At 37.4% G+C, this 26120-nt stretch overlaps 1 pseudogene across 1 annotated transcript; it reads left to right on the top strand.

The window, feature by feature from the left end:
- The first annotated feature begins 269 nt into the window (after positions 1–269).
- Positions 270–21810, top strand: LOC147916441 (metallophosphoesterase 1 pseudogene; annotated as a pseudogene). Its single transcript, XR_015552914.1, has 2 exons — positions 270–511; positions 18021–21810. The product of XR_015552914.1 is annotated as a metallophosphoesterase 1 pseudogene (transcript).
- Positions 21811–26120: the final 4310 nt, after the last annotated feature.

The following is a 26120-nucleotide window of genomic DNA, read 5'->3' as shown; positions in this document are numbered from 1 at the left end:
AACCTCCTATGTGGGTCTTTGAGAAGCACAAGTCTTCTGCAGCTGACAAGCCCTGTTGCCCACAGGTCCACACATACAGTCAACACAGTCCTGCCCCGTCTGCCCGCCCCGACCTCCACAAGCGGACCCAATCTCTCCACGGTGGGAGCCCCACACAATCCGCCACCGCCCCACACTCTCCACCCGCTCCTTGTGCACACCCTGCCCCGCTAAAGTCGGCTCAGTTGCCAGGCTGCAGAGAATCCAGTCACCAATCTATGCAGGCCCACAGGTTGCCTGAGGGCTTGTTGTTGGGTGGGGCCAGTCTCTAGGGTGGGCTGCCTGCCCTGGCTGAGCTGGATTAAATAGGTGCTCTAGCGGGTGGGGCAGACCTGGGCTAGCAGGCCCCAGAGAGAACTCCAATGGCGTCTGTGTCAGCACGCCCACACCAGGCCACAACAATGGCCGCCGCCAATGTCCCAGTGCCTGGAGAGGTCTCACCCCTCACTGAGATGCACTCAGGGCCTATTAGGTGAGTCTCTTTTCACCACAGCACTGTCCACCTTTCTTTCTGGTGATGTTAGGATGCTTTCTGAAATGGGTGAGTTTGCGCGCGGGACCTTTAAGAGCCGGTTTTAGTTTCTTTGTGAACCGGGTTTTCTGGGGGTGCTCCCCAATGTTTTAGTAGCAGGCACAGTCAGATATTATGCCGCTGGTCTCAATTGTGCTGGGTCCACAAAATGCCCACAGCGGGGGCGCTCCCCGGCTCAGGGCCCCGCGCCTCCAGGGAGGCTGCGTACCTGTGGGCTGCTCCCGGCGGCCGTGAAGCTGGCGGCTTGTGAAGGCGGCGTTTTTCCTCTCCGGAAGGGAGTCTCTGCCTCTTCCACCTCAGTTAGGATTGTCCATTGTTGCAGGAGTTCCTCTTATCCAGTTTTCAGTTCTGTTTCAGGGGTAATTTTTCCACTAATAGTTGTAAATTGGCTGTGTCCATGGGAGGAGGTGAGTTCGGAGTCTGCTTATGCCACCATCTTGACTTCGAGTCCACTGATCTTCTTTCTGTCACTGTATTTCAGTTTGCATTTTCTAGAATTTTATATAAATGGAATAATAGAGTATGCACACTTTTTTGTCTGGCTTTTCCACAGCATAATTATTTTGAGATTTACCTGTGATTTTGCACATATCAAAAGCTCATTCATTTTCATTGTTGAGTATTTGCCTGTTGTATGCATATAGCATAATTTGTTTCTCCATTCCCCAATTGCTATGGTCTGAATGTATGTGTCCCCCCAAAATTCATAAGCTGGAAACCTAATGCCCAAGGTAATGGTATTAGGAGGTGGGGCCTTCAGGAAGTAATTAGCTCATGAAGATAGAGCCCTCACGAATGAAATTAGTACCATCATAAAAGAGGCCTCAGAGTGTTGCTTGCCCCTTCCAACATGTGAGAATACAATGAGAAGTCTGCAACCCATAAGATGGCCCTCGCCTGACCGCGCTGGCACCCTGATCTTGGACTTCCAGCTTCCAGCTGTGAGAAATAAATTTCCATTGTTTATAAGCTACTTAGTCTGTGGTATTTTGTTACAGCAGCATGAATGGACTAAGACCCTTGTTAATGGCCATTTGGATTGTTTTTGGCTTGGTTTTGGCTATTACAAGTAAAGCTGCTATGAACATTTGCATATATGTCTTTGTATGGACATATTCTTTCATTTCTCTTTGGTAAATACCTAGGAAAGAAATGGCTGGGTCTTATGCTAGATGTATGTTTAACATTTTAAGAAACTGCCAAAGAGGTTTCCAAAGTTGTACCATTTTACATTTCCACCAGCTTTGTATGAGAGTTCAAGTTCCTCCACATCCTCACCAACACTTAGAATGGCTGTTCACCTTTGGCTGTTCTAACAGGTGTGCATTGACATCTTATTGTCATTTAATTGAATGACTAATAATGTGGGGCTTATTTTCACGCATTTATTTGCTCTCTCTATATTTTCTTTGTTGAAGTGTGTGTTCAAATATTTTGCCCATTTTTAAGTGGGATGTTTTACCTATTTTGAGTTTTCAGAGTTAAAAAAAAATATTCTAGATAAAAGTCCTCAATCAGATATGTGACTTACAGATATTTTCTCCCACTCTGTAGCTTGTCTTTTATTTTCCTAACAGTGCCTTTCAGAGAACAGAAAACTTAATTTTGAAGAAGACCAAGCTACCAATTTCTTTCTTTCAGTAGCATGCTTTGGAGTCATATCTAAGAAATCTTTGAGTAACTCAAAGTCACAAAGATTTTTTCATATTTTCTTCTAGAAGTTTTTTAGTTCAAGATTTATATTTGGGTCTATGATCCATTTTGAGTTAATTTTCAATATGGTATGTATTGAAATTCATTGTTTTACGTATGGATATACAATCATTCCAGCACCATTTGTTGAAAAGACTATCTTTTCTCCACTGACTTGCCTTACACCCTTGTTGAAAATAAATTGACCACGTGTGGGTAGGTCTATTTCTGGACTCTTTATTCTGTTCCATTGATCTATTTGCCTATCTTGATCCCACTATCACTCTGTGTTGGTCACTTAGCTTTACAACAAGTCTTAAAGTCGGGTAGTATAAGTCCTTAACTTTCTTCTCCTTTTTCAAAACTGTTTTGGCTATTCCAGGTCTTTTGCATTTCCATATGAATTTTACAATTAGCTTGTCAATTTCTACAAAAAAGTTCCTGAGATTTTGATTCGAATCATGTTAAATCTATAGATTGATTTGCAGAGAATTGATATCTTAACAGCATTGAGTCTTCGATCCAAGAACACAATATATTCCTCTATTTATTTGGGTATTTAATTTTTCTTAGCACTGTTCAGACTTTTTATTGTATACGCCTTGCAAATATTTTCTTGGATTTATCCCAAAGTATTCATGTTTTTTACATTATTTTATGTAGTATCATTTTTTTGAATTGAGGTAACATTGGTTTATAACACTATATAAATTTCAGGTGTACATCATTATATTTCTACTTCACATATTTATATGGTGACGGATGGCAACTAGACATAGCGCTGAACATGATGTTGTCTATACAGAAGTTGAAATAGTATTGTTTTTAAAATATAAATTTTGATTGTTTAATGCTAATATAAAGAAATATACTTGGTTTTTGTACATTGGTCTTATATCCTACAACCTTCATACACTCACTTATTCATATCACTTTTAGTAGTTTTTTGTTGATTCCATAGGATTTGCTAGGTGGATGATCATGTTGTCTGTGAATAAAGACAGGTTTACTTTTTTCCACGTTTTATGCCTTTGTGTTTCTTGCATGATTGAACTGGCTAAAACCTTCAATACAAAGTTGAATAGAAGTGGCAAGAATGGGATCCTTACTTTGTTCCTGATCTTAGGGCTAGAGCATTCAGACTTTCACCATTAAGTATATTGTTAGCTGTAGGGTTTTTACAGATGTTCCTTTTTAGGTTGAGGAAATTTCCTTCTATTCTGAGTTGCTGTGAGGTTTTATCAGGACTAAATGTTTGATATTATCAAATGCTTTTTCTGTATCTATTGAGATGACCTTACACACACACACAGACATACACATTTAAATCCCTTAATATAGTGAATGACATTGATTAGTTTTCAAATGTTAACTTTATATAACTAGGAAAAGCTCTATTTGGTTATGGATTACTCCTTTATATATTGTTAGCTTTGATTTGCTAAAATTTTGTGAAGAATTTTTGCATCTAAGTTCAGAGTGAAATTATTCTGTAGTTTTCTTTCTTGTAATGTCTTTGTCTGGTTTTGGTATCTGAGCAATCTTGGCCTCATAGAATGAATTTTCTGAAAGTGTTTGTTTAGTTTGTATTATTTCTTCCTTAAATATTTGATAAAATTCCCCAGTAAGGCTATCTGGACCTGGAGTTTGCCTTGTGGGAAAGTTCAACTACAAAGTCAATCTATTTAATAGACATAGGGTTATTTAGGTTATCTATTTCTTCTTAAATGAGTTTTAGTAGTTTGTGTCGTTTAAGGAATTATTCATTTCATCTTAGTTGTTGCACTTACTAGCATAAAGTTGTTCATAATATTCTCTTATCCCAAAATCTTAATAACGATGTCATCCTTCTCATTCACGATCCTGGTAATTTGTGTCTTCTCTCTTTTTTCCCTAAGTCTGGCTAAAAGTTTGTCAATTTTATTGACCCTCTCAAAAAATTAGCTTTTGTTTTTTTTCATTTTATCTATTGTTTTTCTGTTTTCTGGGTTCACTGATTTTTGTTACAGCTTGATAGTATTTTATTTAAGCACAAAATATGCCAGTAATTGCCTTCCCCCCCAACATTTTAACCATTTTAAAGTATAAAATTCAGTTGTTTTTAGGATATTCACAATGTTGTACAACCATTACCACTATCTATTTCTAGAATATTTCCATCACCCCCAAAAGAAACCTCTTACCAATAGTCAATCCTCATTTCCCCCTTCCTCCAGTCCCCAGCAACTATTCATCTACTTTCTGTTGTGAGTTTGCCTATTCTTGACATTTCATATAAATGGAAACACACAATATTTGACCTTTTGTGTATGATTTCTTTTACTTATCATAATGTTTTCAAGGCTCATCTGTGTTGTAGCATGTACTAGAAATTCATTTCTTTTTGTGACCGTTGTATGGATATACATATACATCCATATACATATACATATATATGGATCGTTTTGTGATCCATTGTATGGATATACCACATTTCCTTTATCCATTCATTAGATGAAAATTTGAGTTGTTTCCATCTTTTGGCTATTATGAATAATGCTGCTACGGACATTAGTATACAAGTTTTATGTAGACATATGTTTTCAATTTGCTTTGGTATACACCTAGAAGTGGAATTGTTGTACCATACGAATTCTATGTTTAACCCTTTGAGGAATTGCCAAACTATTTTCCACAGTTAGGTGTTTATCTTTTTGTTTTTGAGTTGCAAGTGTTCTTTATATATTCTGGATACCAGACCCTCATCAGATATATGATTTGCAAATATTTTCTCCCAATCTGTGGGTTATCTTTTCACTTTATTGATGGTATCCTTTGAAAGATGAAAGTTTTAAATTTCAATGAAGTCCAATTTATCTATATTTTCTTTTTTTTCCTCATGCTTTTGGTGTTGTTTCGAAGAATCCATTGCCAAATCCAAGGTCGTTAATATTTATCCCTACGTTTTTCCACTTATTTAGATTTTCCTTAATTTCTTTCAACAGCGTTTTGTAGTTTATAGCATATAAGGATTTCACCTCCTTGGTTAAATTTAGTCCTAAGTATTTTATTCTTTTTGATGCTATTGTAAATGGAAATGTTTTCTTCATTTCATTTTCAGATTGTTCATTGCTATTATATAGAAATATAACTGATTTTTATATGTTGATCTTGTATCCTGCAACTTTGATGAATTTCTTTATTAGCTCTAATAGTTTTTTGTGGATTTTTTTTTTTTTTTTTTTTTAGGATTCTCTGTATACAAGATCAAATCATCTGCAAAGAGAGATAGTTTTACTTCTTTCTTTGAGTTTAGATGCTTATTACTTCTTTATCTTCTCTAATTTCTCTTGCTAGAATTCCCAGTACAATGTTGAATAGAGAAGGCAAAAGTGGATATCCTTGTCTCGTTCCTGATCTTATGGGGGGAACTTTCAGTCTTTCACCTTTGAGTATGATGCTAGCTATGGGTCTTCATAGATCCCCTTAGTCATACTGAGGAAGTTCCCTCTATACTTATTTTATTGAGTGTTTTTATCAGGATAGGAGGTTGGATTTTGCCAAATGCTTTTTCTACCTCAATTGGGATGATCATGTGGTTATATTCCTTCATTCTATTAATGTTGTGTGTTACATTAATTTATTTTCATATGTTAAACCTGTGCATTCCTGTGATAAATCTCAGTTGGTCATGGTGTATTATTCTTTTTGTATGCTGCTGCTTGATTTGGTTTGCTAATATTTTGGTGAGGACTTTTGCATTGATATTTTTTAAAGATATTGGTCTGTAGTTCTTTTTCCTTGTGATGTATTTGTCTAGTTTGGTATAAGGGTAATACTGGCCTCATAGAATGAGTTAGGAATTGTTTCTTCCTCCTCCTCTATTTTTCTGAAGATTTTGAGAAGGATTTGTGTTACTTTTTCTTTAAACATTTGATAAAATTCACCACTGAAGCCATCTGGTCCTGAATTTTCCTTGATGGAAGTTTTTTACTGACTGATTCAATCTTCTTACTAGTTATAAGTCCATTCAGATTTCTATTTCTACTTGAGTCAGTTTTGGTAGTTTGTGTGTTTCTAAGAATTTGTCCATTTCATATAGGTCATCTAACTTGTTGGTATATAACTATTTAGAGTATTCTCTTATAATCTTTTTTATTTCTGTAAGGTCATTAGTAATATCCCCACTTTTATTCCCGAATCTGGTAATTTGAATGTTCTCTTGGGTTTTTTCCTTAGTCAGCCTAGCTAAAAGTTTATCAATTTTGTTGATGTTTTCAAAACAGCAGCTTTGGATTTCATTGATTTTTCCCTATTGTTTTTCTATTTTCTATTTCATTTATCTCAACTCTAATCTTTATTGTTTCCTTCCTTCTTCCTATTCTGGGTTTAGTTTGCTCTTCTTTTTCTAGTTCTTTAATGTAGAAGGTTATGTTAGAGATTTGAGATATTTCTCTTCTTTTTTAAGGTAGATGTTTACAGCTATAAATTTCCCTCTGAACACTGTTTTTGCCACATCCCAGAAGTTTTGCTATATTGTGTTTTAGTTTTTGTTCATTTCAAAGTATTTTCTAATTTCTCTTGTGTTTTCTTCTTTGTTAAAAATGTGTTGTTTAATTTCCACGTATTAGTGGATAGTCCAGATTTCCTTCCATTATTGATTTCTAATTTTATTCCACTGTGGTTGGAGAAGATACTTTGTATGATATCAGTCTTTTCAAATTTATTGAGACTTGTTTTGTGACTTAATGTACTGTCTATCCTAAAGAATAGGAAATAGAGGTACATAGTGACGAGAGAACCTATATTGGAGGTTTGACTTGGGCTGGGAGGTCAGGAAAGCCTTCCCTATGAAAGGAACGATTACACTGGGAGCTGAGAGATGGTGAAGTGTTAACTTGGGGAAACTAGGAAGAAACAGGAATTAATAGGTTATTTCACTACTCCATTTGGCTTATCAAAAGCTGACTTGCTAGTCTCTTTATCCTCTTCCTCCTTCCCCTCCTATTTCTCCTCATTCTTTTCCTCTTCCTCTTTCTTCTCCCTCTCTCTTTTCCTCCTCCCTTTCTTTTGGTCTTTGTTTATTTGGAATAAATATTGAAGATTTTCCCAGTTTGATGAACAAACATTAGAGCATTTGTGTATAGGATGTTTATAAGCAACGGTAAAATTAGAAAGGAGAAGGCCTGTGCTTGTTTGTGTGAGCTGATCAACTTTAGAGAGAGGTTAAGTTTTCAGAGTTTTGATGACTTGATTTACTGTTGGAGTGGAGGAGTGGCAGCAGGGTGAGAGAAAAGGAAGGAATTGGGATCAACGAGATCATAAACTGAGCCACTTCTGGAAAGGAAATTTAATTTCATTGATTGAATCATTGACCCACCAAAGTAACTAAATGTACTGTGTGTTTGTGTTTTGACCACATTTGGACTATCTACCTTAATGGAGAATGTGAAGATGCACGGTGTTAATGTCCCAACAAGAGAAAACATATTTATATGTTAGACTTTCATCTTTTACCGTGAGGGACCTCTCAGACTTCTGCAGTACAAAGGAATTTATTTCCCCAGGAACCATATTTCTAGAGTTAGACTCACCTTGGCACAGCACCAATGTTAGCTGTAAACTGCAGAGATGCAAACCAGAATGGTAAGCCTTTTGGCTTCTTAGCTCTGCAATTAAACATTGGGCTTTTGGTTTGACTGAGATATCTGACTTTTCCAAATGAAGAAGAGTTCTGGCTTAACTGTAAACCTAATTTGTCTTTCTTATCAACGAAGAAACAGCCAGAAATAAGAAGGTTGAAGCCAGAGACCTTCTCTACTGGGATTGTTAAAAGCTATTGTTTTATAATTACTGTGACTAAGACAATAAACAAACTCTATTGAAGTTGACAGCCACATTAGATCAGTGCAGCTGAATTTCTGTAGGTTTTTCCTGCATGTCCCCAATGAAAGTATAGCATGGTTGCACAGAGCAAGCAAAAGAGGATAACAGACTATTGTAATGCCAGAAGAGCTATTGTGATATATTCTGCCAATGTGAAAAGGGATGCATTTCATTTAGGCTTGTTTTGAAATGTAGCAAAACCTCACCAAATTGAGGAAAGAGTCTATTCCTTATCTAAAATAATGAGAAGAGAATTGAAAAGAAATGTGCTTTGCATTTTAACTAGGCTAGCCTACACTAGTCTAGACTATTGCAACTCTAACCTAGTTGGGGACCAAGATACAGATATTCATTTTTGTTCCCTCTTCTTTCATGGCACATATTACATAGTGGCTGCTCAAGAAGAGTTTCTTAAGTTGCATTGAGTTGAGGTAGTTTCAGTTATCCAAAAGTTCTCTTTTTTCACTAGAGAAGAGAATGGGGTAATTTGTGGCAGTATTTCTCACCCAGTGACATATTCATTCTTGAAATTCATTTTATTGTGGCTGTCCATCTACATTAGATAGTAGTCACAGCTGGCTAGCCTCTGGACTTGGATACAGGAGCTCCCGGAAAGATGTTCTCTCTCTCTCTATTTGATTGGCTACAGAGTCACAGACTCATGAGTGTATTAGTGGAGGCAGGTATGAATATATTGTCTACACAAATTTTCTGTGTTGATTTTCCTAGCTCTCCTATCATTGGCAAATTTTCTTTTACAAGATCACAGAAAAGTTTTAAAAACCATGGTTCTAGAAGCCATCAGTATTTACAAAGTTTCCATCTTTCACTATGAAGGACCTCTCAGAATTCTGTGGCACAAAAGAGTTTATTTCTCCAGAAACTTAATTCTAGAGAAAAGCATTATATACTAGATCATTGAGAGAACTGGGTTGCTTTAAGGTATTAATTAACAGGTATTTATTGAATACTTACAGCCTGCCATGCATTGTTACAGATAATGCAATGATGAATAAGATAAAGTCTTTTCCCTTATGGGGCTTGAATTTTAGTGAGGAAGACAATAGAAAATGAAAAAACACATAATATCATGTTAAGTGGTGAAAACTCTTACGAAAAAATAATGCATAATAAGGGGTTAAAGAGTGGCAGAGCTGCCAGGGAAGACCTCCTTGAAGGGCTGACATTTGCACTGAAGAATACATGCAAAGGCAAAGAAAGAGCTTGGCTTATTTGAGGACTAGTCATGAGGCTACTATGGCTATAACATTAGCAAATAAATGACCCAAATTTGGTGAAAAGCGTGAACACACAAAACCACGAAGCTCAATAATCCCAAAGAAGAAAAACATGAAGAAAATAATACCTAGACACATTGTAATCATACTGATAATCAAAGATAGAAAGAAAGATCTTAAAAGCAGCCAGAGGAAAAAGTCACATCACATACAGGAGAAAGGTGACAGTAGTGACAGCTAACTTCTCACCATAAACCATGGAGACAGAAGAAAATGGAACAAAATCTTTAAAGTTCTGAAAGGAAAATAGTCTGTCAATTGCAAATTATATATGTATTAAAAAATACCTTTCAATGAGGAAGGTGAAATAAATATTTTTTCATAAAAATTAAAGCTGAGAGAATTCTTTGCCAACAGACTCATTCTTACTATAAGAAATGCTAAAGGAACTTCTTCAGGCAGAAGGAAAGTAAGACAAGTTGGATATTCAACAGCAATGAAGAACACTAAATGGTTAACATGTGGGTAAACATAAAAAAATAATTTTTCTTTAATGACCTTATCTCTTTAATTATTTTAAATTACAGTTGACTGTTTAAAGAAAAAATAATGTATTTTGAGGTTAATAACAAATGTAGACGCAAAATACGACACTATAACAGCAGAGAGGACAAGAGGGGCTGTAAATGGAATTTTACTCTTATAAGATTCTTACATCACACATTAAATGCTGCAGTGTTAATTCAAGGTATATTGTGATAACTTAAGGATGCATATTAAAATCCCTGAAGCAACCAATGGGACTAATAGAAAAGAAATCCTAATTGGTGGACATTAACACAACTATATAATTAATTACAGTAAATGTCAAAGATCTAAACACTCCAATTTAAGGCAGAGATTGTCAGACTCATTTTTTAAAGAAAAATATGTTATTTATAAGAGATTTACTTTGAATATAGACATGAGAATAGTTTGAAAGTAAAAGGATGGAAAAATAACATATAAACATTAATAATAAGAAAACAGATTTGGCTATGCTAATATTGTACAAAGTAGACTTCAAGATGAAGGGTTTCACCAGAGATAAAGAAGGGCTTTCCCCAATGATGAAAGGGCTAATTCATCAAGAAGGCAAATAAATCTGAAAAGTGTATGCACCTAATAACACAACATGAAGCAAAACTGACAGAAGGAAGAAATAAACCACCTGCTTCTCCATAATGGCCAGGCCAGGCAATGTCAACATTTGCTAATAGTTATTAGAATAATGATTGTTTCTTCAGCGGCAGGGGAAGGAGGCTGATTGGAAAAGGGTATGAGGGAAATTTCTGGAGTGATAAAAATGGTCTATATCTTGATATCTTTGATAGACAGGTATGTATATTTATCAAAACTCTTCAAATTTTATTCTTTAAAGCTATGTATTTTACTGTAGGTAAAGTGTACTCAATATTTAAGTTGAGCATAAATTTATAAAATTTAGTTTTAGATGTGTTTTCACTGAGATTCCTATTAGGCATCAAAGTGAAGATGTCAAAGTGATATGTAAGTTGGATATGAGAGTCTGAAGTGCAAGTTGGTACAGGAATTACAAATTGGAGAGCCATTAGCGTACAGATGGTATTTAAGTCCACAGGACTGAATGAGCTCACATAGGTACTGAAAATACAAAAGACAACTGAGGACCAAAGCTTGAAGAGGCATGCTAACCCTTAGGATTTGGGACAAGAAAGGAAAACCAACAAAGGACATTGAGAATAACCAACTAGTGAGATATGAGAAAAACCAAGAGGATGTAAAAGTGAAATTAAGGAAATATCTCAAAGTAGATTGAATGATCATGTCAAATTCTGTGGAGAGATTCAGTAAGATGAGTACTAAAAACTGCCCATTAATTTTTCCAAGATGGAAGTCATGGGTAACTAAAAGAGAAGATACATAGAGATGGCAGAAGGCAAGCCTGATTGTAGTGGGTTAGAAGAATATATGAGGAGACAGTAAGTATAGAAAACTCTTTCCAGGTGCTGTGTTTCTGTGTTGCTCAGATGAGATGACATAACTACTTCTTATGTTTGAACACTGCTTGTGGGCCTTGGACACTGTCATTTAGGGAGAATATACTAGAGAATGACAATGCTGAAAGGGGAATTGGGAACCATATCCTCCAGTGAATTTTAAGAGGAGTTCTAACAAATCCATAGAGCTGCTCCTCAGGATAAATTGGACGGGTTCACGTGGTCACTTTGGGCATACCAGTTCCTTTTCATATTAATATTTTAAAAACATTTGTTTAAATTTGCTTGGACAAGAAACTGAGCCCTGTCCTGTGTGTGGGAGGCTGGATGACTGATGGTCATTATCAACCTTTCCTCTTTTGAAGTAAGCAGCCAATGTGCCCACCTCATAGGCATAAAATGTCTCCATTAAGCAAGCTCTTTATTAAAGACCTCACTTCTCTACTTCAAGTACTCCTTCTAAACATACGTATTATTCTCTCTTAGAGAAATTCTGACAGATTCATATTTTCTGTTAGGATATAATTTCAACTCCATGTAACAAAGATGCAAAATAGCAACGGCATAAATGAAATAGAAGTTTACTTCACTCACAGAAAAATCTGTGCTGGTATAACAGCTTTGCTCTGCAAGATCACTGGGAGCCTAGACTCTTCTCTTGTTGACCCACCAACTGTGTGGTGTTGTTCTCATCCATATGGTCCAAGATGACTCACCACCATGTTTGTATTCCCGCCAGTAGGAATGGGGACAAAGGAAGAGGTAGGTGTGTCCTTTCCCTGCAAAGGCAGGATCTAGAGTTGCACATGTCACTTTATTCTCATCCTGTTGGCCCGGACCCTATCACAAGGGTGCCTAGGTTATACAGTCTTTATTCAGAGGGGCATTATGCTCAGCTAAAAAAATCACCATGGGAGGTAGGAGGATGGACACTGATGCAAAACCATCAGTCTGCTTCAATTGTTTACTTTCCCTATGATGTTTAGGGTTTCTAGCGCTCCCTTAGCGATCGGCACTTGGGCAAGTGGCTGGCCTGCTTCTTACTCTGCATCCACCCTTGGGATCATCACAGGATAAGGAGGAGGTGTAGGGGGTGACCCTATAACAAATCTTCCAACAGGCACAGCATCTCCTTTATTTGTTTAACATATTGGACTCCTGCATGAGATACTATTTGAAGAAAGGGTTACCCAGTTGTGATGGTTAATTTTATGTGTCGACTTAACTGAGCTACGGGATGCCCAGATATTTGGTCAAACATTATTCTGAGTGTGTCTGTGAGGGTGTTTTTGGATGAGATTAACATTTGAATTGGTACACTGAGTAAAGCAAATTGCCCTCTATAATGTGAGTGGGCTTATCCAATCAGTTGAAGGTCTGAATAGAACAAAAAGGCGGACCCACCCACAAGTAAGACAGAACTCTTCTTGACTGACTGTCTTGAGCTGGGACATGGGTCTTTTTCTGCCTTCGAACTCAAACTGAAACATCAGCTCTTCCTGGGGCTTAAGCCTGCTGGCTTTCAGACTGGAACATACACCATCAGCTCTCCTGCGTCTCCATCTTGCTGGCTGAAGATCTTGGGACTTCTCAGCCTCCGTCATCACACGAGTCCAATTCCTTACAATAAGTCTTTCTCTCTCTCTCTATGTATATAGATAATATGTACAAATGTATATATATCCTCTTTGTTCTGTTTCTCTGGAGAATCTTGACTAATACACCAGTTTAAGAAAAAAACTGAAAGCCATTGATTTAGTACCTATATGTAACAGATGGGAAAATTGGGGTCCAGAATGCTGTGGCTCCCACAAATTAGGTAGCCACAAGTATAGGACTAGATCTAGTCTTCTAACAGTCAGTCTAATGTTCTCCCCTCAGAGAGTTTCGTTGTCTTTCAGGTCACATTACAGATGAAAATACACTGTATTTTACTAAAAGGCATAGTCATGTACTGCTTCTCAAGTACAGTTGACCTTAGGTGTCCTATTGTTTGAGCAATCTCCACAGAAACTGTAAAATAAAAATTCACTTTTCATATGAAGTTTTTTCCTAGGCTAAAATGATGGGAAGATGTGGAAAACAAACATATTTTGCTATTTTAATGGTCAGCCCTGGAACAGAACATCCTTTAAAATCTGTCTGGTAGCTGAATTGGCGATTGAATTCCACAAGCAAATGCCAACATCACCAAGTAAAAACACAAGTGTTAGAACAGAGAAACACTGTAAGCACTCTGCAGGGAGCAGGCTGGAATCCGGATTTGATTTGTCAAAGCTCAAAAATAAATTAACCTCTTGCTGCGGCAGAGTTTATATAAGTAACATCACGCCCCCTTCTCCCATTTTTGTGGGTAGAAGGAGCAGTCTCTGTGGAACAGACATTGAAAAGAATCATCATTTCTATGCATGACAATATTTTCTGTACCAAAAATTAGGTCACGTCAGCAAGGGCTTTTAAGAAGGAGTTAATGGAAACTCTAGTTTGATAATGACTGAGTTCTTCTGGGAATTTGGGCCAATTATTATGTTTCTATACTACTGAAAAGCCCAGCTTTTTTTGAGATATGATTCATATAACATAAAGTTAATCATTTAAAGTCTACAATTCTGTGGTTTTTAGTATATTCACAATGTTGTGTAACCATCACCACTATCTAATTCCAGAACATCTTCATCACTCCAAAAAGAAGCCCCTTACCTATTAGCGGTGACTCTCCATTTCCGCCTCTCCCTAGCCCCTGGCAACCACCAATCTACTTTCTGTCTATATGGATTTGCTTATGGTGGACATTTCATAGAAATCGAGATCTTACAATATGTGGTCTTTTGTGACAGGCTTCTTTCACTTATAATGTTTTCAAGGTTCATCCACATCGTAGCATGTATCAAAATTTCATTCCTTTTATGGCCAAATAATATTCCATTATATGAATATGTCACATTTTATTTATTCATTCATCACTTGACAGACATTTGGGTTGTTCCACTTTTTGGCTATTATGAATAATGTGCTATGAACATTAGTACAAGCTTTTGTGTAGACATATGTTTTCAGTCCTCTTTGGTATATACCTAGCAGTATAATTGCTGGGTCATAGAGTTACTCTATGTTTAACATTTTGAGAAACTACTAAATTGTTTTCTACAGCGGCTATGCCATTTTACATTCTCATCATCTGTGAGGCTTCCAATTTCTCCACATCCTCATCAACACTTGTTGTTATCTGTCTTTTTAATTATAGCCACCCTAATGCGTGTGAACTTGTATCTCATGGTTGCATTTTCCAAATGACTGAATCATGTTGAGCATTCTTTCATATGCTTCTTGGCCATTTTCCATCTCCTTATGAAGTGCCTATTTAAGTATTTTGCACTTTTAAAAAATTTCATTGTCTTTTTAAATACTGAGTTCTTGGAGTTCTTTAAATGAGTTTTTTTGTCAGGAATATGTATTGCAATTATTTTCTCCCAGTGTGCCTCTTGCTTTTTTATTTTCTTAATGTTGTCTTTCAAAGAGAAGACAATTTTAATTTTGATGCAAGTCTAGTTTATCAAACTTTTTCTGTTATGGTTTGTGTTTTTAGTGTCCTGTCTGAAAATTTTTCCTGTTCCAAGGTTGTGAAAACTTTCTTACATTTTTTTTCAGAAGTTTTAGAATTTTTGCTTCTAAGTGTAGGTCTATAATGCATTTAAAGTTAGTTTTTCTATATGGCATGAATTAAACGTTGAGATTTTTTCCCTTCACGTGGTATCTAGTTGTTCCAATATCACCTGTTATCGTTTCCTCACTGAATTTCCTTGGCAATGTAGTCAGAATCAATTGGCCATATATGCCTGTTTCTGGACTCCATATTTATTGACCTGTATTGATCTATCTGTCTAGCCTGTCACTAATACCATATTTTCTTGGTTTCTGTAGCTTTATACTAAGTCACGGAATCAAGTAGAGTGAGCCCTCAAACTTTGATCTTCTTTGCAAGATTGCTCTGGCTATTCTATGTCGTAGCATTTCTATATAAATTTTAAAATCAGCTTATTAATTACTACAAAAAAGCCTTTTGGGCTTCTGATTAGGATTGCTTTCAATCCATACATAGATCAATTTGGGAAGAAATGAGATCTTAATAAAATCAAGTCTTCCAATCCACGAACACAGAATTTACTCTCCGATTATCTCAGTCTTTAATTTCTCAGTTTTCAATATAGAGATAATGTGTTTTTTCATTACATTTATCCCTAAATATTTTAGTATTTTTTCTTATTATAAAGGGTATTATTTTAAAATATGTTTTCCAGTTTTTTGTTGCTGGCATGAATAAATACATTTGATTTTAGTATATTGACCTTGTATCCTACAACCTTATTAAATTCACTAATTTTAACATTTTCTATATATTTATTAGGATTTTATACATACTCAGTCATGTTGTCTGTGAATAAAGACAGTTATACTTCTTTCTTTACAGAATTTTTGCCTTTTATTTCTTTTTGTTGCCTTATTGCACTGGCTAGACCTTCCAGTATGATGGTGAATGGAGGTAATAAGATTAGGCATCCTTGTTTTTTTCCTGATCTTAGCAGGAAAGAATTCATTCCTTCATTATTAAATAGTATGTTATTTGTAGATTTTTTTCATAGATGCTCTTTATCAGATTAAAGATACTCCTTTCTATTTTGCTTAGAGGTTTTAATCATGAAGACATGTTGAAATTTGTCAAAAGCTTTTTCTGTGTCTGTTGAGATGATCATATGATTTAACTCTTTTATTTTGTTTATGTAGTAAGTTACATTTATTGATTTCCAGATGTTAATTCTATCCTACATTTCTAGTATACACCCCATTTACCGTGACATAGTTTCCTTTTTATAAATTGTTGGATTTATTTTATAATATTTTTTAAAAGAATTTTACATCTATGTTTTTGAGGACATTGATCTTTAGTTTTCTTATAATGTCCTGGTCAGACTTTGGTATCAGGTGATGCTGGCTATATTATATGGATTAGGACTATTCTCTCCTCCTCTATTTTCTGAGTGTATGCAAGATTGTTATTATTTCCTCCTTAAACGTTAGAATTTACCAGTGTGGCAGGTTGGATTCTCTATGTGCAAATGCTGAGATGGAATCTGAGGGTGAAAGACGTTTATTAGTGATCAACACCTATATTGGGAGAGGGAGGAGTATTGTGTAAAGGTAGAAGTTAAACTTCATTGAAGGCCCAACAAGCCTTGACTAACCTGGCAGGCAGGGAGCTTTGGAGCCAGTTTTGCTCACTAGGCTCGGGCCTAGCCTTTATACCTTGCCTTGCAGGTTGCTTCAGGAAGGCCCTGACAATGGATGGGGCAGTACTCTGCAGCTCAGCTGGGCCCATTCAATCCTAGCCGACTCTGTCTCTGAATTCTAATCTCCAGCCCTCCGCTCTCTGGGGTGGCCAGTCTCCACTAGTGTTCTGCCTCCTGTGCCACAGTCTAGGTAGTGCTGGGCCTGTTATGGGGCTCCCCTGTTTGCGTCTCTTCACCCAGTGATCATAGCTCTGCTCTTCCCATTGTCAAAGAAATCAGTGGTTTCCTATATCTTTTTCAGCTTTATGGTTGTTTTCAACAGGAATTGTTTTCAACAATTACTCCGTCATGTTGGGTAGAAAAAAAAAATCGCTTAGTTTAGCTTTTGACAGGCAGTTACAGAGACATTTATTTTCATTACCTTTATTAGGAATTTATTTTTGACACAGCATTATCATTTTAAGATATATTTTTCCTAAGCTGACTACAAAAGCTTAAAAGTCTTAGAAATACAATACCAGCAATACAAACCCCAATCACAGCTCAGAGTGTTTTGCTAATGTAGGTCTCTCTTCAGATACTTACTCCTTCCCCTACTATCATGGTAATATCCTTTTTTAAAAAATAAAATTAATCATATAAGCACGTTTTACAGCAGATTTCCAGACGCCTCAGCCCAAACAGAACAGCCCCATCATGCCTTCCTTCACAATCCAGTTCTGCTCCTGGGCCATTTCAGCAAGGACCCTCACAAACAGAAGTGGTCTTACCACGTTTGCCAGAGTGGGGCTCCAGTGGCCCACTCCTCTGGACAGTCAGGATTCTTTGTGCCTACATATTCTGGTGGGCTGGAAAGGCAAACCTCGGAAGCTTGTAAGATTCATGTTTTTCAACAAAGAGTATTTTGGATAAAAAGCAGTTGGCTATAATGAAAGATAGCAGGAGATGGTGTAGAGAAGGGAAGATCTTTTGACATATTTCATTTTCATTTTTGTACATTGCTAGTATACGGTAGGCACTCATATGAACAGTTATCTCAGTAACTTGAGATACGGCATTTCAACCTTCAGTATAGCTGGTACTTTTCCTTTGTTAGCAGTCAGCTCATTTTGAGTCCTACTTTTCCCTGTGGCAGGAATCGTTGTTTTATTTTGGCACTTTTGAAATAATGGCAGACATTGTGAATGCAGGAGCAATAGCAACGAACGGAAGAGAATTATCAGCAAGTGAGATTTCTAGTGTGGGTGTGAAAACTAATGAAATGCTGTATTAGTCTGTGTTCTGCTCCAGAGAACTTCTGATATTCTTCTTCTTTAGTTAAATTTGACTCTATTACTTATTATCGTTGCAGAAATGTGAAAAATAAAAAGTTCAGAAGCCATTTGCGTTCAAATAGAATGCAATTAAAAAGTCCCAGGCAAGCTCATAAACAAGAGAGCTAGTAAGAAGAAAAAATCGAGAAGCGAAGGCTGAAGCAAGTTATAACCTGCCAGATAAGAGAAAGGCAATAGAAAATCAGAAAAAAAGAACAGGTATGACCATTAATTAGCAAATGAAAAAAGATAATTAGAGGCTCCGAAGAAGGCTGAATTATTAAAAATGCTACTTTAGTTTCAACGAAGAAATTCCCGTCAGTGACAAGCTTTTAAACTTACAATGAGGATTGATGAATAGAAAAGAATTGGTATCAGGATATTTCAGAGAACAAAGAAATAAATGAGTCCAAGGTACAATCAAAAAAGAGGAACTGAACTGAAAAATTTCTGCCAAATGTAGAATATGTCACTGTCCTCTCATACTCTCTTTTATGCTTCCACAACTATTTTAATTCTTTAATTTTGTATTGTCAGATCTCTGGTAGATGTTTTTTGCTGGTCCTTGGGTCACTGCCATCTGCCATAATCACATCCTCAAAAATATATACAAGCAAACAGATTCCTTATGGATCTTCCTTTTCAAGATGCTTCTGACTGGTTTCATGCATAGTTTGCAATTATCTTGATTGAAGTCTGTCGAGTACTGTTACAATGAGCACCAAAACAAGACTACAAAGCAAAGGAGAAAATCTTTTGACCAGAATTGGTTAAAAAAACATCAACAATGCAAAGGGTTCTTTACAATAAAAATAGTTAGCATTTCTTGAGTTCCTAGTATCGGCAGGCCCTGCACACGTAATGTCTGATCTAATTCTCACAACTATCTTATGAGGTTTATATGATGATCCTTATTTTACAGATGAAGAAATTGCAGTTCAGAGAGGTTCAACAGCTTGCTCAAGATCTCACAGCTGATAAGTGACAGAACTGGACTTGACCCAAGTTCTTCTGATACCAGACCACGTGCTTTCACTATGACACAAGGTTCTTATTATTTGTGAGTCCCTTTGCAGCTTTAAGTGCTTTCACATAAAGAATGGCAACTACAAAATCTGATGACACTTTGAAAAAAGCTGCTATGATAAAAGAGTTAGAAAACAAAAGGGGGTGGGGTTGGATCTTAATCAGGGGTTAGATTCTCAAGTCAGTGAGTAAAATGAAGATGGCTTATAGAAAAAATTAATTTTGAATGGCTGTGATGATTTAGGAATACTCTAGCCTACACAGAAGTCAGAATATAATGATATGCAACTGGAATTTATATAATGTTGTAAACCAATATAACCTCAATAAAAAAATTAACTAAATAAAACAATAAAATAAAAAAAATAAGAAGAGCTATTTGCAGTTGATGTTCACGTCTGTTCTCTTTGCGGTTCTTTTATTTTGTGAATTTTCAATCTATTACTTAGTGATCTCTCAGTATAGTTGGCCTGAGGTGAAAATGCCAGCTTTTGCAGAGAACAAGGGGGTCTTGAACTCATGCTAATACGGGTCATGGTTTTGGCTGATAACCACTTACTTGGGAAAATAAGAGGTTGCTGAGTAGATGGATTATGAAGAAAATGACAAATGGAGAGAAGCTTCTAGACCATTCACGGTGCTGCAAACTGAAATCATCTTTACTCTGAGGAACGCCTCAAAAGAAGGAAGGTGGAGCTCCTTCTAGGCTGACAGATGATGTGGGGAGATGTCATCAAGTGTTCACATCCACCTCATGTGCAGCTCAAGGTAGTTGCCCGCAGCCATGACATTGGCTTCCACTATTGGATGAAGACATACAAAGTAAGATGACCTGAGAACGTTTTCAACTCTGAAAAGCTGTTTTCATGTAAAGAGATAAATTTTGCAATGGCGAATAGCACTGCACTGGAAGGGAATGGCTGCAGGAATTGTTCTGCCCCAGCAGCTGAACTCGGATAATTCTCACAAATAGAATTGCTCCCACCAGCAGGAACATCATCTCAGCCAGTGCAGAAACGAGCAGCAGCTTCTAGCTGTAGCCCAGTCCTTCTGCAGCATTACCCACTTTATTGGAGAAGTGATGCTCAATATTGTGGGGAAGATTCTACTCATTTAAGGATAAATGCAGTGTGCTTCCTTGAGGCTTTACAGAAGTTAATGGGGTAGTTTTAGCCTTGCCTGATACTGAATGGCCACATGCACAGTGCCTGAACCCATGAGGCCAACAGTCCTTGGTCTTTTACCTGGAGGAACAGAAACTACCCTAGTCTCATCTTGGGCGGCATAACACTCACAGATCATTCTCTCTCCAAGTGCTCCTTCCATTTGAGGACATGGTTCTAATCATGTACAGAAGAGCAGCTGTGTTCCTGGTGGTCCTCATGTTAGCTCACTTTGTGCTTTTAACTTCGTCTATTCTTTTCCAGTGAAATTTCCTTGGAATGCATAAGGCAATGTAAAATGCAAGAGAGATCTGCACTGAATAGTGAATGTCAAAGACAGAGAAACCGAACTTCACGCAGAGTTTATGTTAGAACCAGTTAAATGATGAGAACCAATACAGTCCATTTTTATGGCCCTCATACAAATTCTAAATCACTGAGAAGAATTACTGCAAAAGAAACAATTGATTGAACCGCTTTCATGCTGTAAAAATGGAACGAGCATTATACAACAAATCTCTTTTCTTGCTAAATCGTTTTTTATGTAATCAAAGGGTTTATCTGCACAATATATAAATGTTAGTGCCATAACCTTCATGCGCCATACACCCCCCTTTCTCAAGATGCATGTGGCAACCCCAGGATACACATGTGATTGCATATGTACATATGTGTTGGATTTGCTTCTGTCCTCATATAAAGTAGTTCTTAAACTCCTCAGTACTGTAAAGCTGCTCACTTAATGAAGATATAGCTACTGTGAGCATAAGCATATTGTTTTAGTTGACTAAATCTTCTTGGCTAAATTAATTGAATTAGATTTTTAGTTAGGTGTAATTTTCTCTCCACCAGACACAATTGCCAAATCTGAATCTAATGTTTTTCAACTAGTAAAGGAAACTTATAAAAAACGAAGGAGGAAATAGCCTTTGCTGTTTTAGAAATACGTCAATTGTATCTTGATAATCTCGAGCCAAAGAAAATGTATTCTTTCATATTTTTTGAGTGTTTTTTTTCTTTAATCAAACTTTTAAATAGGCAGTTGAATTAGTGTGAGGCTGTCTTATAGGGGAAAATTGTTGAGTAATTATATATTTAACAAAATAGAAATTCATTTTAGGGGGCATGGTATCTTTAGTTTTTCTGTGTCTATGTTTTACTTGAAAAGTGTGTGGAGAATTGAAAATAATTTATATGTCTCAGTTGAACTGAGATGTTTATGAACAGTTAAGGTTGAGAGGTGATAAAATGATGCTATGAGATAAAAAATATACATTGGTTAGATTGTCTACAAAATTTTCATCATTCATTTCATGGACATGTAATGCTTAAATTTGAATAAAGGAAATTATGAAGGATTACAAATCATAATTGATAGGTAAGATTTAAAAAGTTAAAGGATTAAAAGCAGTCCAGATATTGGAAAAAGAAATTAATGAAATAATGTAAGCTATAACTTCTCTGGATTTGTAATATTGAAACTATCACCTTGGAAATCTATACAGATTATCTAATACAAGACAACTATGTATAGAATACAAACCCTCACTGCTACAGTAATTCTTTCTTTTAAGATATAGTATCACACAGATACTATAACTTTGAGGATATCATTCAAGAATGTGAAATCACAATACACTTTGACTTTATAAAATAAAAGTGTTCTAATGTCTCTATTAAAAAACTAATCAAAATGTCGTTTCTTTATTCTCTTAAACCAGACACAAATATCCACATCTTTTTGGAGATTTTCTTGTCATTTGCACAATGAAACCTGAGGTTGATAACAGTTCGAATGCTTTGACTGAGGGAATGGTTGGACTACTCACAATCATGGAGTTTATGGAAGTCTTTTTTATTTAACTTAACATTTTATTATGAAAGTTTAAAAAAATATAGAAAATGTGAAAGAATTTTGCAGCAACCCCCCACACATTCGCCACTTAGATTCTATAATTAACATTTTACTATACCAAATTTATCACATTTCTCTCCATCTAGCCAATCCCCTATCCATCCTTCAATTCATCTTATTTTCTGATGCATTTCAAAGGAAGTCGCAGACATCAGTATACTTCCCTTCAAGTACTTCAGCATGCATATCATTAACTAGAGCTGTGAAAATCTTTTGATTGTAAAAGAGTTAAGAATCACATTGTCCAGAGAGGAAAATAAAGATCTTGGATTCTTGAAAAAAAAAAATGATAAAGTACCAATTTGGACATGGATTAATTTCAGTGTTTTATAGCTAAGGCTCAGAAAAATAAAGACAGGGCTGGCCCCATGGCTTAGTGGTTAAGTGCGCGCGCTCAGCTACTGGCGGCCTGGGTTCGGATCCCGGGCGCGCACCGACACACTGCTTCTCCAGCCATGCTGAGGCCGCGTCCCACATACAGCAACTAGAAGGATGTGCAGCTATGACATACAACTATCTACTGGGGCTTTGGGGGAAAAAAATAAATAAATAACATTAAAAAAAAAAGAAAGAAAAATAAAGACAAATTGATGATACAGCTTATGATGATGGTAAAAAACAAATCTCTAAACCCCTAAACTTTCTCCAGCAGGAAGAGGGCTTCTAAAGCCATTCATCCCCCAAGACAGGGATTTTCTGCAAAACCCAGCTCCTATATGGCTATAGAGGTTTTCTTTCTCTCTCTCTTTCCCTGCTAAGTGAAGGCAAATCCTGACAGAAGCAGAGAAATAGAAGAGAGGCTTCTACCTGTGAAAGAAGAAGGTTATTAGCTGACCTGGCTATTGTTTTAGCATTCTGGATAATCTACGAGTCAGCCAATTAACTCCCAGGTAAGTGAAAGGCTGCTACAGGCTAGTTTTAGAAATTTCTAGAAATCTAAGTTCCAGAGAAAGTAGAGTTCTTAACCTTTGCACTACCAAAATGTAACAGAGAAGTGGCCATGTGACAGGAATTAGTTGCTTGGCCTCTTTGCATTCTAAACACATCAGGACCAGTCCACATTTAGGAGAAAATATTTAATAAACCTTGAGAATGCTAAGAGGCAAATCATCCTGGTGCCAGTTTTGTTAATTTGGTGTCTGACCTAACTGCATGCATAGAATTTTCTCGGTGGATTTAACATTCAAAAAATTTCACAGAAATCCAATTTTCATTCCTAGACTTCCATTCAGCAGTGAGCCTTTGACTGTTGAAGATGGTCTCATAGAATTTTTCCTTTCTGATTGGTGTTTGATTTATAAAAATAAGGTCTTGCTTTTTTGGCTTGTGTCCAGGCAGGACAGAGGGGATTTATTAGGCCCCTGACCTACACCAGCAGCTCTCTTTGAAGCTAAGGATTCAGAGCAGCGGTTCCTGCCCCCAGGTTGGCCTCCCACCTCCTCCCACCTTTCCTATCTAGTCCCCTGCCATGATGAGGCTTTTAGCTACTGAGGAAGACTTGGTTCAGGGAGGGTGGAGGCTGGCAGCTGCAACCTGGCTCTGAGGGACCTGAGAGAGGGGACTCTTTGCCTCCAAGGTAACTATCAATAAAGGGAGGCCTTGGAGGCCACTGCTAATTACGGTCTATGCAGGCATAGGGCCCAAGAAGGAACATCCATATCAATGGCGGAGAGATAGGAAGGGCACCCAGAAAGTTTCCATCCCCTGCTAGACACGCCTGCCTCAAATATTTGCAGGGCCCAGGGCAAGGTACAAATGGAGGTTTTGTATACCTTACATCTGAACATTGAGAAGTTATAAATCAACTTAACAAACTGTTAAATAAAATATTATATCTTCTGACCTTGACACATACACCTGTATGAAGACCTGGAAGGCCAGGTTTGAATTCAGAATTCCTGGACTCCTCAGAGATCTGATCTTGAAGACGGCAGCACAGGAAGATCAATTACCAGCCACAGCCTGTAGCTGCTCCTCTCTTCCCCCCATCCCCAGTCCCGTCCCACACACCCTGGCCCTTCTGTCCAAGCTCCAGCCGCACACCTACAAACAGCTGCGCCGTGGTCGCTCCCCAGGTCTAGGAGTGCAAACATACTGGGTGTAGTCATTCTTGGGAGCACAGACTCCTGGGGCACATCCTCTTGGCCCAGAGATCCTCACCTAGTGGGCAGGGATGCAGCCAGATGCTGCCTAGAGCAGGACACTGTAAAGCATGGGGCCCTCTTGCCTGGTCCAAGGCAGTTTTATAGGAGCTTCCATGTGTTTTCAGGTGAAGCTTACTTCTGAAAGTTGTGATGGGGGAGGGGGACAGGGCACTACTTGGAGCTCATTCAGTCATTTAATTGCTATTTCTATGAACGTATTCTAAATGCTGGTGATACAACTGTAAACAAGACAGATACAGTGACTTTCCTCAGATAGCTTTCAGTCTGGTGGTAGAGACAGACATTAAACAGCTCACCGTGCCAATAGTTTGATCACAAATGTATTAAGTGCTGTAAAGGAGAAATACTTGGTGTCAAGAAAAGAGAGTATTCAACAGGAGGACATGACTTGGTCTAGGAGGCAATCAGAGGAGGCTTTCTTAAGGAAGCGACATTTAAGCCAAGACATGGAGGATCAGTAAGAGTTATTTAAGAGAAAGAGACTTGGGAGCGAGTCGAGGGAAGGTTTCATACAGAAGGAGCAGCATTTATGAGGTTCTTGAGAAGAAGAAGTATGGCAGTCCGAAAGCTGGTATTCCCAAACTGTGCTGTAAATCAGGGGGAGGGGTGAACCAAAGAGAAGGAAATTCCTGATGGGTAACTTATTAGCAGCCAGCCCTGGTGGTCTGGTGGTTAAGATTCAGCACTCTCCACTGTGGCCCAGGTTCATTTCCCAGTCAGGGAACCATGCCACCCATCTGTCGGTTGTCATACTGTGGCACCTGTGTGTTGCTGTGATGCTGAAAGCTATGCCCCTGGTATTTCCAACACCAGTAAGATCACCCATGGTGGACAGGTTTCAGTGGAGCTTCCAGCCTAAGACAGACTAGAAAGAAGAACTTGGCCACTCACTTCCAAAAAAATTGGCCATGGAAACTCTATGAGTGGAGCATTGTCTGATATAGCGCCAGAAGGTGAGAGGATGGCACAAAAAGACAGGGCAGGGTTCTGCTCTGCTGTACACAGGTTCACTAGGAGTCAGAATTGACTCCACAGCACTAAAAACAAAAACACTTATTAGCAAGCAGAAGAATGGAGAGAACTAAAGTGAACTGAGTTTCTACGTGGGCACAGACTGTGCTACGTGCTAGATATACATCATCTCCAGTGTCATTGAATGTGATCATTGCCCAGACCATTAGACATCATTGTCCTTATGTTCAGATAGGAAAGACAAGGCTCAGAGACTTAAGCAATTTGCCAGAAGATGGACTTATATTAAGAAATGAGTTTGTACACTCTGTATGTGCTTAAAAGAAGCAAGTCAACTCGGTGAATTGGTTTTTGGTGAATTGTTCTTTTTTTTTTTGACATATAGAAATTGAAATTCTTTTTAAAATAAATAAATGATATCAGGGACAATAGGACTTTAAACTACTATGATTTGTTGCAGAATATGTTTTTTGGGTTTTCCTTTTGCCTAATTAAACTCTTTTTAACACATCATGACCAAACTATTTGTAACTTGGAGAAATGGTGGCAGTTTCTTGGGTGGCCCAGGAGATGTTTCCACAGATTTCTAGGTGGGGGTTTAAAACAAGAGAGGTGATATCCTCATAAAGTCTCTGTTTATTGACATAAGTTTTCAAAGAGAGTGGAAGAGAAGTCAGGAGAGATGCAGGGAAGGAGGGAAGAAAGAAAGAGAAAGGAAAAGCTCTCCTATTAGCTTTTCTGTTTATACACACACACACACACATGCTTCTCGCAAAAATTTAATGAGTTCTTCAGATAAGACCTTGAAAGTGTGACCAATTTCTGGGAACTAACGGGGCAGGATGCTAGCAGTAGCCCAGGTCAGTACAAATAAAGTGGGTTGTGTGTGTGGGCAAA

Source organism: Ceratotherium simum, chromosome 8, assembly GCF_057802395.1.
Source record: "Ceratotherium simum simum isolate JZ-2026a chromosome 8, ASM5780239v1, whole genome shotgun sequence".
NCBI lineage: Eukaryota > Metazoa > Chordata > Mammalia > Perissodactyla > Rhinocerotidae > Ceratotherium > Ceratotherium simum.
Note: the sequence above shows the minus strand (reverse complement) of the source record. Positions and strands in the feature narration are given on the sequence as shown.